The 13,131-nt window shown below is 40.3% G+C and overlaps 1 protein-coding gene across 3 annotated transcripts in view; it reads left to right on the forward strand.

Annotated features, from left to right (window-relative positions):
• Positions 1–425: 425 nt before the first annotated feature.
• USF3 (upstream transcription factor family member 3) overlaps positions 426–13,131 on the forward strand; it is a 49,900-nt gene continuing 37,194 nt past the window's right edge. For all 3 annotated transcript variants that reach the window (XM_036850116.1, XM_036850115.1, XM_036850117.1), the window contains exon 1: positions 426–694. The gene's annotated coding sequence lies outside the window, so the exon portion shown is untranslated. The remainder of the gene's footprint in view (positions 695–13,131) is intronic.

Below are 13,131 nucleotides of genomic sequence, written 5' to 3' on the forward strand. Positions count from 1 at the left end.
AAAGAAGTTTCTTAAAACACCTCCTTTTCTGGGTTCTCAAGGCGTCCCCTTTAAGGAACCAGGCCCACCTCTTTCCCATTCACCTACTGGCTTTCCGTCCTGCCCATCACTCTACCTTTAAGAATATTTCCTGTTCCTTCAACCCAACTTGCACACCTCCGCCCCCCGGCCCTCCTCATTGGGCCGCCAGAGGCCCGTTCACTCTTCACTTTTCCCTCCACCTCCTCCCGCCCTCTAGCCGAGCGCAACGGCGTCTCGGGTTCTGATCGGCTACCACGGCAGCCTCCCCGGGATCGGATTGGTGCCATGAGTGGCAGAGGCGGGACCTCGGTGCACCCAGGATAGGCTGTTCGCGAGCCGAGCGGCGGCCGCGGGAGGGGCGGGGGGAGGGGTCGGGAGGGGCGGGGGGAGGGGGGCTGGGAAAGTTGAGGCCGCGCTGCCGCCGGGTCTCCGGCCTTGAAGGCTCGGGCTCGCAGCTGCGGCAGTGGCCGCAGGAAGAGGCGGCGGGGGCGGGGGGAGAGGAGGGCCTGGGCCCGCGCTCCCCCAGCCCCAGAGGAGCAGGCGGCGGCCGCAGACTGAGAGATTCGCCCGGGCGGTCGGACAACCCTGCGGAACCCGCTTGGGATCATGACCCAGGCTGGGGTCGCCGCCGCCGCCGCCGCCGCCGCCGCGGCCGAGACCACGCAGCCCCGGGGTGAGTGACTGTTGGAGGGGGCCGCTGACAGCCGGGGCGGGGGGCGGGGGCCGGGGCTGCGGGGGCGGCTCCGGGGGGCGGCTCCGGGCTCTGCTCCACCCACCCCTTCCCCGCTCCCGGAGGCGAGGGCTGCGCAGAGTGTGTCTTCCTCCTGGGGACCCCTGCGTGCGGAGCCTAGTGGGGCGCGAGCGCCGAAGGTGCGCGCACCCCTCTTCTCCTCGACCTCCCGGCGCCCCGCGTCCCCTGGTGCCAGGCCCGTGGGGGGCTCGCGCTGCGTCCCGACCCCCGACATGCGCGCGGGGCGAGAAGGGCTCCACGCTGCCCCGGGTGCATAAAGAGCTGGGCATTCAGGTTCATACCGGATGGCCTTTGCCCGCCTTCTTCACCTTTTCCTGTTTCCTTCATTCCCTCTTCTTTCCTTGCCCTCCGAGTTTCCTTCGGACCCACTGGTCAGACTCCTGTGACTTGCTTTTTAACTCTGACACCTATGTCGGAGAGTTAGGCTTGCGTCTTCTTTTTAGAAGCCTTTCTTTTCCTTTCTGAATAGGAACGATTCTCCCATACCCGCTGTCCCCTTCCCCCTCCCCCCACTACGGTTACAGTGGGATATGGTCCTTTGAATTTATTAACTTTATCTGGAAATAAGAGAATGCATAAACCTATATGTGGGATCCCAGCTAAAGACTTCCAGCTTACGTTCTCATGCTGTTTTTACTATTAAGTAGATATATTGACCTAACACCACACAAAACTAGACAGTTGTGGCTAACTTAAGTTTGCGGAAAAAAGACAGTTGCTTACTTATCAAAGTACAGATTTCTTGAATAAACCCTTCCGCGAGTAACATGGATTCTGAAGCATATTTGTACCTTTGCTTTTTCTTAAAAAGCAATCAAGCAAACCAGCAAACCTGCTTTTTGAAGGATCAACAGGCTGTCATGCACTCTAATCACTTTGATGACTTTTTCCTCCTGCACAGGACGCGTGTTTAATGTAGTACAGAGTTGCTGTATGGGATACATTTGGTGTTTCCCTTTATTTGCGAAGTACTTTAAAAGTAATTGTTACAAAATAAGCAAAGTACTTTGTAATCATTGCACTTCTGAAACCAGGAACAGTATCCTGTCTCAGGAACAGTGTAAAGAAGAACTTAATCTCACGTTTTGCTCTAATCTAAGCAGTATGACTTTTTTTATACATAGGTATTACATTCTCTCTATATTTAAAAAAGAAGTTTTATAAAATCCAGACATGCATGCAGCCTAGAACATTCTTTGGAATAAAAGCACCTCATTGCAGGGATTCAAGGGCAGCATAGGATTGAAATGCTATAAATAAAATTCCATGAATTTTATTTCATGGAAATAAAATTCTAAAGTTGCAGACTGTGCAGTCAGTGAAATAGGCAGGTAAGAGAAATTGATCTGCTGTTTTCCTATTTTCAGACCTTAGCATTGTCAACAAGGGAAAAGAAACAAGAAAACTGAGAATGTTTAACTCAAGTTAGGAGATAAGCTTCCACAGGCAGTCAGCTCAAAATTGTTGCTTATAAACAGAGAGTGAATCAAGCTTGGGTCTTAACCATATCTTTCATGTCTTACCTTTTTATCCTCTAACCCAGTGGTTCTCAGTCTGGACTATACAGTAGAATCATCTTATGTACTTTTACATTTTAATGCCCAGACTGCTTGCCCCAGAGAGTCTCTTACTTTTGATGTGGGGTTAACCTCAGCTGTAGGTGTATTTTTTAAAGCTCCCCAGGTGTTTCTATTCAGCAGTCAGGGTTGAGAACTACTATGTGTCTAGAACAATGTCCAATCTACTAGGCTTGCGTTCCAGGCTCTTCTAAATTAGGCCTTCACGCATGTGTCCAGCTTTCCCCCCACTACTTCCCAACATGAGCCTCGTTGTGGTCCCACAGATATGCAGTTCAGATCCCTGCTTTTGTTAATGACATTGGTCTTTCTCAGCATATGGATGCCCCTCCCTGTGCTCCCTCTCCCCAGTGACAACAGTTCTAACCCTAAACTTTAATGAAGGTTTTCCTGGACAGCTCTTTCTCTTTAGTGATTGGCTCCCTTTGAAATTTTAATCCACATATTGTTTAAAAGACTCCCTTTGTGGTTACATCATGTGGTAGTTTAACTTTCTTTTTCTTTAATAAATTTATTTATAACTTCTTTTGTACATGTGTTTCATTATTCTCAAACTTAACGGCAAGGAGTATGTTATTTTTCACTCTTCCACAGCAGTTTGCTGTGAGTTGGATTGATTTGCTTTGAAACCTCCCCACTCTGCTTGCAACCATAGTTTCAGGTTTGATTCCATCCCAGATGTTTCTGTCGTGGTAGCTTCCTCACACCTTAACTCACATTGAATTCATGTATGGATGTCAGTTTCTTCCATGTATTTTCCTGACTTCTTCAGTAGGTTGATTATTTTCTCTTCTGTGGCCCCATAACAGCTTGTACTTATTTCTGTGTTAACACTAATCACATTGCCGTTGAGTATGTGTTTATCCACCTTCTCCATGAGCCTGCTACCCCTAAAGCGTCCACATTGAGAGCTCCAGGAGGTACAATTCACACTGTATTCTTAAATACCATTGCAGCATGTGGAGCTAGAACCCCGTGAACATAGCAACTGTGTTCTCTTCATCTTTGTACTTCTGGGACCTAACATAGCACTTATTAGTAGGCACTCAAAAAATGTTTGTGAAATGAGTAAATGTTGTGTTATATATTATGCAAAGATAACCATATACATCTTTAGCATAGGTTGATTTGGCATTAATTTATTTCACTATTAAATATTTTTATGTCCTAGACTCCTATTATGGATTTATTAAGGATTAGTGGAATTTAAGTAATTATGGTTATGATAGATCGCTTAAACATGTAATCATCCTTCCAATATGCATGGAGATCTATACCTTGAGTCTTTTATTCTGAGCTCTGGAAGTCGACTCTTGTTATCTGTAAAATATTTGTGGAACTCTAAGAGAAAAGCTGTTAACTGTCCAATTAGATAATTTTTCTTTTTCTCGTTAAATTTTCCATACGGGTACAATTGCACTACTTCAGAAGTCCAGATCTTTTAATTAGATCAGTAGGGCATAATAAGTTGCTCCTATTAATGTGCTAATATCCTGTTTTTAATTCAGTTCATCAAGTATTTATTGAGTGCTTACCATGTGTCCAGTACTCTTAGGCGCTAAAGAGAATACAGAAGTAGTAAATGGTGTGGACTCAGCTCTCAAGAAGTTTTTAGACTTACTGGGAGGATTGGAGAGCATCATATCAAATAAGGGACTGAACACAATATTCATTAGCTAATTTAAACGTAAGTACTCAAAATTGATGATGCAGTGATTAATACCACGTAAAATTAAGAAAAACCAGATATTCCTTCAATAGACATTTATTACTCCCATACTGAGTACTAATTGTTGAGCATACAAATATGGAAGATGTGGTGTCTACCATTTAGAAGCTTACGGTCCAGTGGGAATAGCCAATAAGCATATAGAGTGTATTTCCTGTTAAGATATTGTAGAGTATGTATTATGTCAGGATGTTTGGGACTAACCTCTAGGGATCAGAGAAAGTTTCAAAGAGGATAATTAGGAGTTCCCAGTTGGAAAGTTGATATGAGCATTCCAAACAAAGTGATAGGTGCAAAGGCATGGAAATGAGAGAGGGCATTTCTTGATTAAGGAGCTACCAGTAGATTGTCGTGGTAGAAAGTGGTATGTTAAAGAGCATGGACTTTGGAGTCAGACATGTGTGGTTTGCAAACTTTTATTCCTGAGAGGTCTGAGCCCTGGCAGACCTTGTCTGTGTAATGTAGCAGTAGCGTGGTAATTTTGCTGCTAGTATTAGTAAATAGAGGTGCCCCAGGGTTCTCCCAGTTCCCACCTATGCTCTTTGTGACTTCCCTTTTGTCTATTACCTGGCTGCATGAGGAGCCCCAGACAGCCTTCCCTCCAAATTAATGAAGCCATTATTGGGTCCCTTGGCAAAAGCAGTCTCCCCTTAGCTACTGTAATTTCTTAAACAGCAGAAGCCTGTAGTGAAGGTGACAGGGAGAAGAAATTTGTAGTGTAACCATGAGAGGTACCACTTCTACCTCTACTCCAATTGCAGGATCAATTTCTCTTTGGTTAAAGCAACAGAAATTGTCTTTGGCTAACTTAAGCAGAAAAGGGGGATTTATGGATAGATACTGGTAAGTTCATGGAAGTGAAGGAAGGTAGAATAATGAAGCCTTGGGAAGACCAGAGAAAGCAGCTTCTAGGATCACATGGGTCTGTGGGGCTAACTCAGCCTCAGCCAGTATTCCTCCTTGTGCACAGAGTCTTGTTGGTCAGCCCTGTGCCCACCCCAGAGGTGAGCCCATGTTTGATAGTCATATCAGACCTCAGGAATGAGACAGAGAAGCTGTCCAAAGGAAGAGCGAGGTGGTATTGCCAGAAGGCCAAAAACAAGATATTTCCTACAGAGTTCGTAGGATCTGGCAGTGTGGAGATCTTGATGTGTGAGCTTGATGTAAACAGTTTTAGGAATAAAAGCCATGTAACAGGGAGTTGAAGAGTGAATGGGAAGTGAGGAAGAAAGGGCAGTGAGTATAAACTACTTGTTCAAGGAGCCTGATGGTGGGAAGAGAGAAGAGAATAGGAACATCTAGAATCTGTGGCAAGGTCAGAAAAGGAAAAAAAAATTTTTTTAATCTTTTAAATGGGAAAAAAATGAATAATACATTTTAATGTAAAAGCACTAATAGGGAAGGAGAGATTAATAATATATGAGAGAAAGGATATACTTTTGTAACAAAATTGCTAAGAAGTGGGAGTGATAGAGTCCAGAACAAAGGTAGAAGGTTTAGTCTTAGCTGGAAATGTTAGGGAAGGTTTTATAGAAGAGGACAGATTTGCACTGGGCTTTAAAGAGTTAATAGGATTTGGATAAGCAGAGCAAAGTGGAAAAGTTGTGTCAGTGGGAAAATAGCATAGATTTAGCAAAAAATAAACTAGATGATAAGGAGCACCGGGAAAAATCAGTCTGAACTGGGGAGGAGGGAAGAGTAGATGATGTGATCAGCTGTATAACCCTGCTCCTCTGTGTGTTGTACTGGGTAGAAGTGGATGAGTGAGCCCTGCCAATAAAGAAGGCAGTGTGAGGTAGAGTCATGAAAGGTAGGATCCAAGAGTTTGGATTTGATACAGTAGATGTTGGAAAATGGTACTGTAGATTCTGGAGCAGGACAGGCATGTGATGGGATACAGTGCAATGGAAAGATGAATGAAACATTGGAGAATAGGGAAAAGACTGGGAGCAAAAAAGAGCCAGACCTGTGTAAAATGGGGACCCATCTAAGGTGGTAGTGACAAACATGAGAAGAACATTGTGAAACAAATTGATAGGATTCGGTGAGAAGATCTGAAGGTTACTTTTGAGTTTAAAGCCATGTTAAAATTTTGGTGTCGTCGATAAAATGGAGAAATTGGAAATAGGTCTCTTAAGAGGCAAGGCCATTTGACATGTTGCAAACAGACTCTTCTTGTTTATTGGTTTTGAAATGAATTGTTCTGAAGAGAGCTTTGCCTAACCAAAGATTTGGAACAAGATCAGTGTTGAAATATAGCTTTATTGTAAAAAAACATAACAGCTTTTACACAGGAACAATTTGAAACTTTGCAGGGAAAAAGCAAATAGAAAAAAGCATTCAGCCTTGGAAGTCAAAGTGAGAGAAAGACAAGGATTCATGTTAGAGAAAGATGATGCATAATTGGAGAGAGAAAGACAGCCTGGGAGAGAGAATTTCAAGAAAAGGCAGAGATCAGCAGCCTCAAATCCTGCAGAGAGGAGAAGACCTTTGACTTGGTGAAAAATAGTCCCTGACCTCTAAGAAAGCAGTTTGGGTTGGCAGGAGCAATCAGAAGGCATACTGCCATGGGGTTTAGGAGAGATTGGCCAGTGAAGGAAAGGTGAGAAGTTTCATAGGAAAGGAGGAAAGAAACGGAATGATAGACAGAAAAGGCAGTAAATTCCAGTTTAATATGAGGAAACTCTTTGTATTTTGGAAACAAGAGGGAAATGGTTAAGGAGGGAATATAGTACTAAAGAGGAAAGAATCGAGTATAGAATCTCTCTCCACAGATGGTGGAATTAGCTTTAGGATGTTCTGGTAGGCTGAAAGGACAGATGTATAGACAGAGGTCTGTTATGATAAATGTAGGATCCAATTAAGGAACGTGAACCAGATGACCTTCGTCTTCCCAGTGAATTAGGGGGGAAATGGAAGAAAGGCAAGTAAAGTGTCTTTAGCTCTTGCTACATACCAGACACTTTGCTTGATCCATTAAATGTATTATCGTCTGTCATACAGAGTGAAGTAAGTCAGAAAGAGAAAAACAAATACAGTATGCTAACACATATATATGGAATCTAAGGGAAAATAAAGGTCATGAAGAACCTAGTGGCAAGACGGGAATAAAGACACAGACCTACTAGAGAATGGACTTGAGGATATGGGGAGGGGGAGGGGTAAGATGTGACGGGGGAGAGAGTGGCATAGACATATATACACTACTAAATGTAAAATAGATAGCTAGTGGGAAGCAGCCGCATAGCACAGGGAGATCAGCTCTGTGCTTTGTGACCACCTAGAGGGGTGGGATAGGGAGGGTGGGAGGGAGGGAGATGCAAGAGGGAAGAGATATGGGAACATATGTATATGTATAACTGATTCACTTTGTTATAAAGCAGAAACTAACAAAAACAAAAAACAAAAAAAACACACAAAAAAAGGTATTATCATGTAAACTCCTAAGAGTTCTTTAAGGGGTTGGTGATAATCTCCCAATTTTAAATGTGAGGGTGCTAAGACTTCAAGGAACACTTATTTTTAAAACCAAATAGCTAGTAAATGTCAACTTTGAGATTTGATCCTCAGTCTGATATCAAAGGCTAGTCTCATTCCACTCTACCATTCATTCATTAATGTGAGGTGAAGAACATGGGGAACTTGAGAGAATCTGTATTACTGATTACAGTGGCCGTGCCTCAGAATCACTTGAGGAGCTTTAAAAAGCTCCTGCACCTTACCCCTGTCACTCATTCCTTTAGCAGCATGCTCACTGATTACCCACTATATTAGTCAGGCTTCTCCAGAGAAACAGTAGGATATATGTCACAAGATGAGTCTGGAGCATCTTACAGTGCCAAAAAGTAAGAAAGTACTAAAGAGTGTTAATAGGAAATTTGAGGAGGGCAGTTGGTGGAGAAGACTACTACTTTTACAACTTAAATCCTTCAGAATGATCGGAGTAGTTTAATATAAGGGTGTTTTATTTGTATAATGAAAAAAATCCAGTTAAATAACAAGAAGAATAAGAAAATGGGAGAATAAGGACATATCCTTATTAGTGTTGAAAAGCTGGGAGAGGTGTCATCTAAAGACGAAAAACATTGAGGACTTTAGGAGAAATGAAAAGCATATAGGAGCAGGTTGATGACAAACCTTATAGCATTGAGAAATCTGCAACCTGATACAGGCTTAAAGGAGAAACACTAGAAAAGTGAGTTTTGCCAACACAATTCTGGAAAACCCTAAAAAATCAGAGACTTTGAAAAGTTGAGGTTGGTTGTCTTAGTCCATTTTGGTTGTTGTAACAAAAATACCATAGACTGGGTGGCTTATAAACAACTGAAATTTATTTCTCACATTTCTGGAGGCTGGGAGTCCAGATCAGGGTGGCAGCATGGTTGGATTCTGGTGAAGGCCTTCTTCTGAGTTGCAGACCGCCTACTTCTTGCTGCATCCTCACAAGGTGGAAGGGGCAAGCGACTTCTCTGGGCCTTGTTTTATAAGGGCACCAATCCCATTCATGAGGCCTCTGCCCTCATGACCTAATCATCTCCTAAAGGTCCCACCTCTTAATACTATCACCTTAGGGATTAGGATTTCAGCATATGAATTTGGGGGGGGGATGCAAATATTCAGATGGTAACAGTGGTCAAAACGTAATTAGTTACTGGATTTTAGAACAACTGTACTAGGCCTAATTAGAATAGCTAATTACAGTGTTTACTCGTGGGCTAAGCTACTAGAACTTATTTATATAAATCGGGTGTATCTCCATCTTGGGCTTGAGGGCCAGAGAGAGAATCAGGGTTATACCTCAGAGAACTTATGACTGCCCCTGTGAATGTAGGGCTCCTTCCTTCCAAAGTTACCCATCTAGCTGCTCCCCTCCATCTCTGCATGATACTCTAGATAGCCAGCACTCTCATAATCAGCATACACTTTCATGACGGGGAGAAGAGTGATATTCACATATATTAAAGCAGTGGTTGTTAGTGGTGGATGCCCATTAAAATCACCTAGGGAGCTTTTCTTTTTTTTTTTTTTTTTAAAAGATGATTTCTACAGTGCATCCAGAGTTGAGAACCACTGTGCTGGGGAAACCAACTTTAGCTATCAGTTCGATTAACCAAGACTCACTAAATATTTAAGGAAACTCAAGAGGGTGAAAGAGGGACACCAAGCTGAACAAACAGAGGAATTGATTTTTGAGAAAACAAATTGACTATAATAGATAAAAGATAACATTTGTTATTCAAAAATATCCTGAAAGGTTTTAGGTAATATAATTTCCATAAAATAACAATGGGGTGCTATGAAAAAGAAACAAGAACAAGACAGTTTTTGGAAATTGAAAACATATTTTCTGAAATAAAAACTTTAATAGCAGGCTGAATAGCAGCATGACTGAATTAATGAACTAGAAGATCAGACCAAGGAGTTCTTCCAAAATATGGTACAAAAGAACAAAGAAGAAAACTATGAGCTGTTGGACATGAAATATATATCTAGGAGGAGAACTAATACTCTAGAACTAAAATTCTGCACAATTTCAGTAAGTCTTTAGCAGAGGGGAGATGATGGGCATTTGGTGGGTAAGAATTAGAGTGTGTTAAAACTTCTGTAGTGGTAGAAGAGGAGACCATAGATACTATTTTTAATAGGAAGAAAATTTGTTTAAATTTAATATTAGTATATCTTAAGTTATTGATATGTGATTCCTTTTCTGTCAGCTTTATCCTCTCAGCTTTGCTTTTCTTTGTCAATTTCATCCTCAGGCTTTCTTTCTTCCCTCTTTTGCAAGATGTCTGCAAGTTCAGTATTTGGAATTACCTGCTTTCTCTTTAAATTGGAGAGAGAAAGGGCACAGCTACCCACATCATCAAAGAAAAGTCCTGAGCTTTGCTTTGATTGGATAGGTCAGAGACCAGTCACTGTTGTCAGAAAAAAAATCATTTGCCAAGACCTGCCAAGGCCTACTACTGAAGCACAAGGGCTGTGCTGGGGAGGGGTACATACCTAAGTGAGAATTGGGGAAGTTCATGGAGTGGAGAGGAGAAAATGTCTAACAAATGTCCACTACAGTATGTTTCTTAAAATTGTTAAGGATATTTATGAATAGAATAGATATAGAAGGAAAGAAGATATTGAGGAAAATAAACAAAAAGCCAGACAAGGAAAAGTAAAAACTTAGTGGAGGAGGGAAGAGAAAAAAAGCAAAATATGACCAGATGTAGCAATAGTTACAATAAATGTGACTGTAATACGTTCTCATTTTTTTTAAAAAAGCTCTTAAATTATGTAGAAACAAATCTCCAGATTTGTGTTATTTTAGACATATATAAACAAAATAATGCAGAAAGGTTAAAAATAAAATACACACATACATACTCCAGGCAAATGTTGAATGGAAGAAAATGCATAGTAATTTGTTATCAAAATTTAATTCCAGACAACAAACATTTAATTTAAAATAGTTGATAAAACTTTATACCTAAGGAGCTAAAAATACACACTCTTCTCAAATACTCATATAACACTTAACAAAAATATGTAACAGGGCTACACAGAAAATCTCAAATTCTGAAAATTGAAAATTTCTTATTGCCAGTTGTAATGCAAGGAAATAGTTCTCTCTCTCTCTGTCTCTCTCTCTCTCTCTCTCTCACACACACACACACACACACACACACACTCTTAACAAAAGTGGAACCAAAAAAGAAGAAATATAACTTCTTGGAAAGCTTTTTACTTTACTTAAGTTTGAAGAGGATATAAAAGTTGAAATTACAAGGAAGAAAAAGTCAAGGTAATAAAAACAAGCAAATCATGGAAAAAAGAAATATAAATGATTTATAACATATGAAAGGGTATTCAGCCTCACTAGTCCTCAAGGAGATGCAAGTTAAGCAATAATAAGATATTTTGTGTTGCTTTGGACTGAAAAATTTAAAAGATGTTGATTGTACCCTTTTTTTGTCAGCATTGTTTTTAATAGCAAACAAAACAAAACAAAACCCAGAAGTAAAAAAGGAAGAGAGATAACAACATTGTAAATCAACTATACCCCAATAAAAATTTTAAAAATAAAATAAAATAAATAAAAAAGAAAGAGGGATAAAGAGTATTCATCACTGGGTAACAGCTAAATAAATGATGGCTCATCCATGTTACACAGTGCTATGCAGGTATTAGAAAGAGTAAGTTAAATTGATATGTACTTACTAGAAAGATGTCCATAATGTATTTCTAAGTAAAAATAAAGCAGATTTCAGAGTGACATAGAGCATGATTTAATTTTTATAAAAAAATTTGTGCATGTGATAATACATATATGTAAATAACTCTGTAGAAAGATCAAGAAAATTGATGTCAAATTGATTACCAACTGGGAGAGGGTAGAATGAATAGGTGGTAATGGGGACTTTGATTTTCCTCCTTGAAAAAAGGGATGTGGTTAGGGGTAATGTTTATTTTTTTGTTTTTCAGTATAGCATTTAAAAAATAATTTAATATTTAAGTGACACTGTATACTATTTAGAAATTAATAACTTGAAAATATTACCTATCAAAATTTATGGGCTGTGGACAAAGTTGTACCTTGAGGAAATATTATAGCCTTAAATGCATTTATTAGAAAGACAAAAATTAATTCATAATGCATACATGTGGCAAAAATTAAAATTGCATTTGAAGATATACACTAGGTCTCCTGTGTACTGTGTCCCCCATTTCCCTTCCTCAAAGGCAGTCCTTCCAGAGAAATTCTGTGCATCATTTATTAACATATGTTTTCCTCCCCATCCCAAAGGATAGGTATTATATACAAGTTTACTTGTAACATTTATTTATTAATCAATATTTATTTACTTATTTATTTATTTATTTACTTATTTGCTAGGGCTGCCATAACAAAATACACAGGCTGGATGGCTTAAACAAGAAAAATTAATTTTCTTAAAGTTCTTGAGGCTCAAAATCCAAGATTAAGGTGTCAGCAGGTTTAGTTTCTTCTGAAGCCTCTCCTTGGCTTGTAGATGGTTGCTTTCTCCTCACGTGGTCCTCCCTATGTCTGTGTGGTCTGCATTCTAATCTCCTTTTCTTATAAGGACACCAGTCATCTTGGATTAGGGCCTACCCTAATGACCCCATTTTAACTTAATTACCTCTTTAAAGATCCTATCCTCAAATACAGTCACAGTCTGAAGTATTGGGCATTAGGACTTCAACATGTGAATTTGGGGGAGATACAATACAGCCCATAACAAATAAATAGGTAAATAAATAAATAGATAAATAAATAAAATTGACTATCAGTACATATAACTACATTGTCTGGGTGGAGCTATTAGGTTGAACCATCTGAAATTGTAGTTTCTAGAGGGAGAAAATATCGCATATGGGCAGTTTCAGGGGTTCAACATGATACTGTGACATATTTAATCAGTCTCCTTTTGATGAGCATTTCCGTGTCTTTTGTTACTTGAATATCCTTGAATAAATGTCTTCTGCCACATACATACTTGCGGTTAATTTCTAGGAGTTGTTGCATTAAAGAGGTATGTGTTTCTGTGGACCAGGTGTGGGTCCACATTATGTCAGGAGGGAGCTGGTCTGGTCACTGTGCTACAGGCCTTCCTGACAGGGGCAAGGGCACCTCAGCAGAAAGAGACTGGGGCTGTAAGGACAGAGGCAGAAGGCAGGTGGGGAGAGTGCAAGAGATTGTGTGGCGGGAGGCATTACCTCCATTAAAGGAACTGTACTGATACATTCTCAATGGATTATTTTGTGACTAGAAATGACTAGAGGATTTTTATTATGTAATTGTGACCAGTAGAGTCATGGGATCTGCCCTAAATTTTATCCAAGGAGCAGGATCACCCAACAGAGGAGATTTGAACTGGGACTGGAAGATATTTTATACTATTTGCATTTTATGTGTCCTGCTCTTTCAGTATAACAGTTACTAATATGTACATAAATAATTGCTTGGACATACATAGGAAAAATATCTGGAATTGATACCACCAGACTGTTAAGAGCAGAAGGGCACTGGTACTTCATGTACATCT

This window comes from Balaenoptera musculus, chromosome 4 (genome assembly GCF_009873245.2).
Source record: "Balaenoptera musculus isolate JJ_BM4_2016_0621 chromosome 4, mBalMus1.pri.v3, whole genome shotgun sequence".
Lineage (NCBI taxonomy): Eukaryota > Metazoa > Chordata > Mammalia > Artiodactyla > Balaenopteridae > Balaenoptera > Balaenoptera musculus.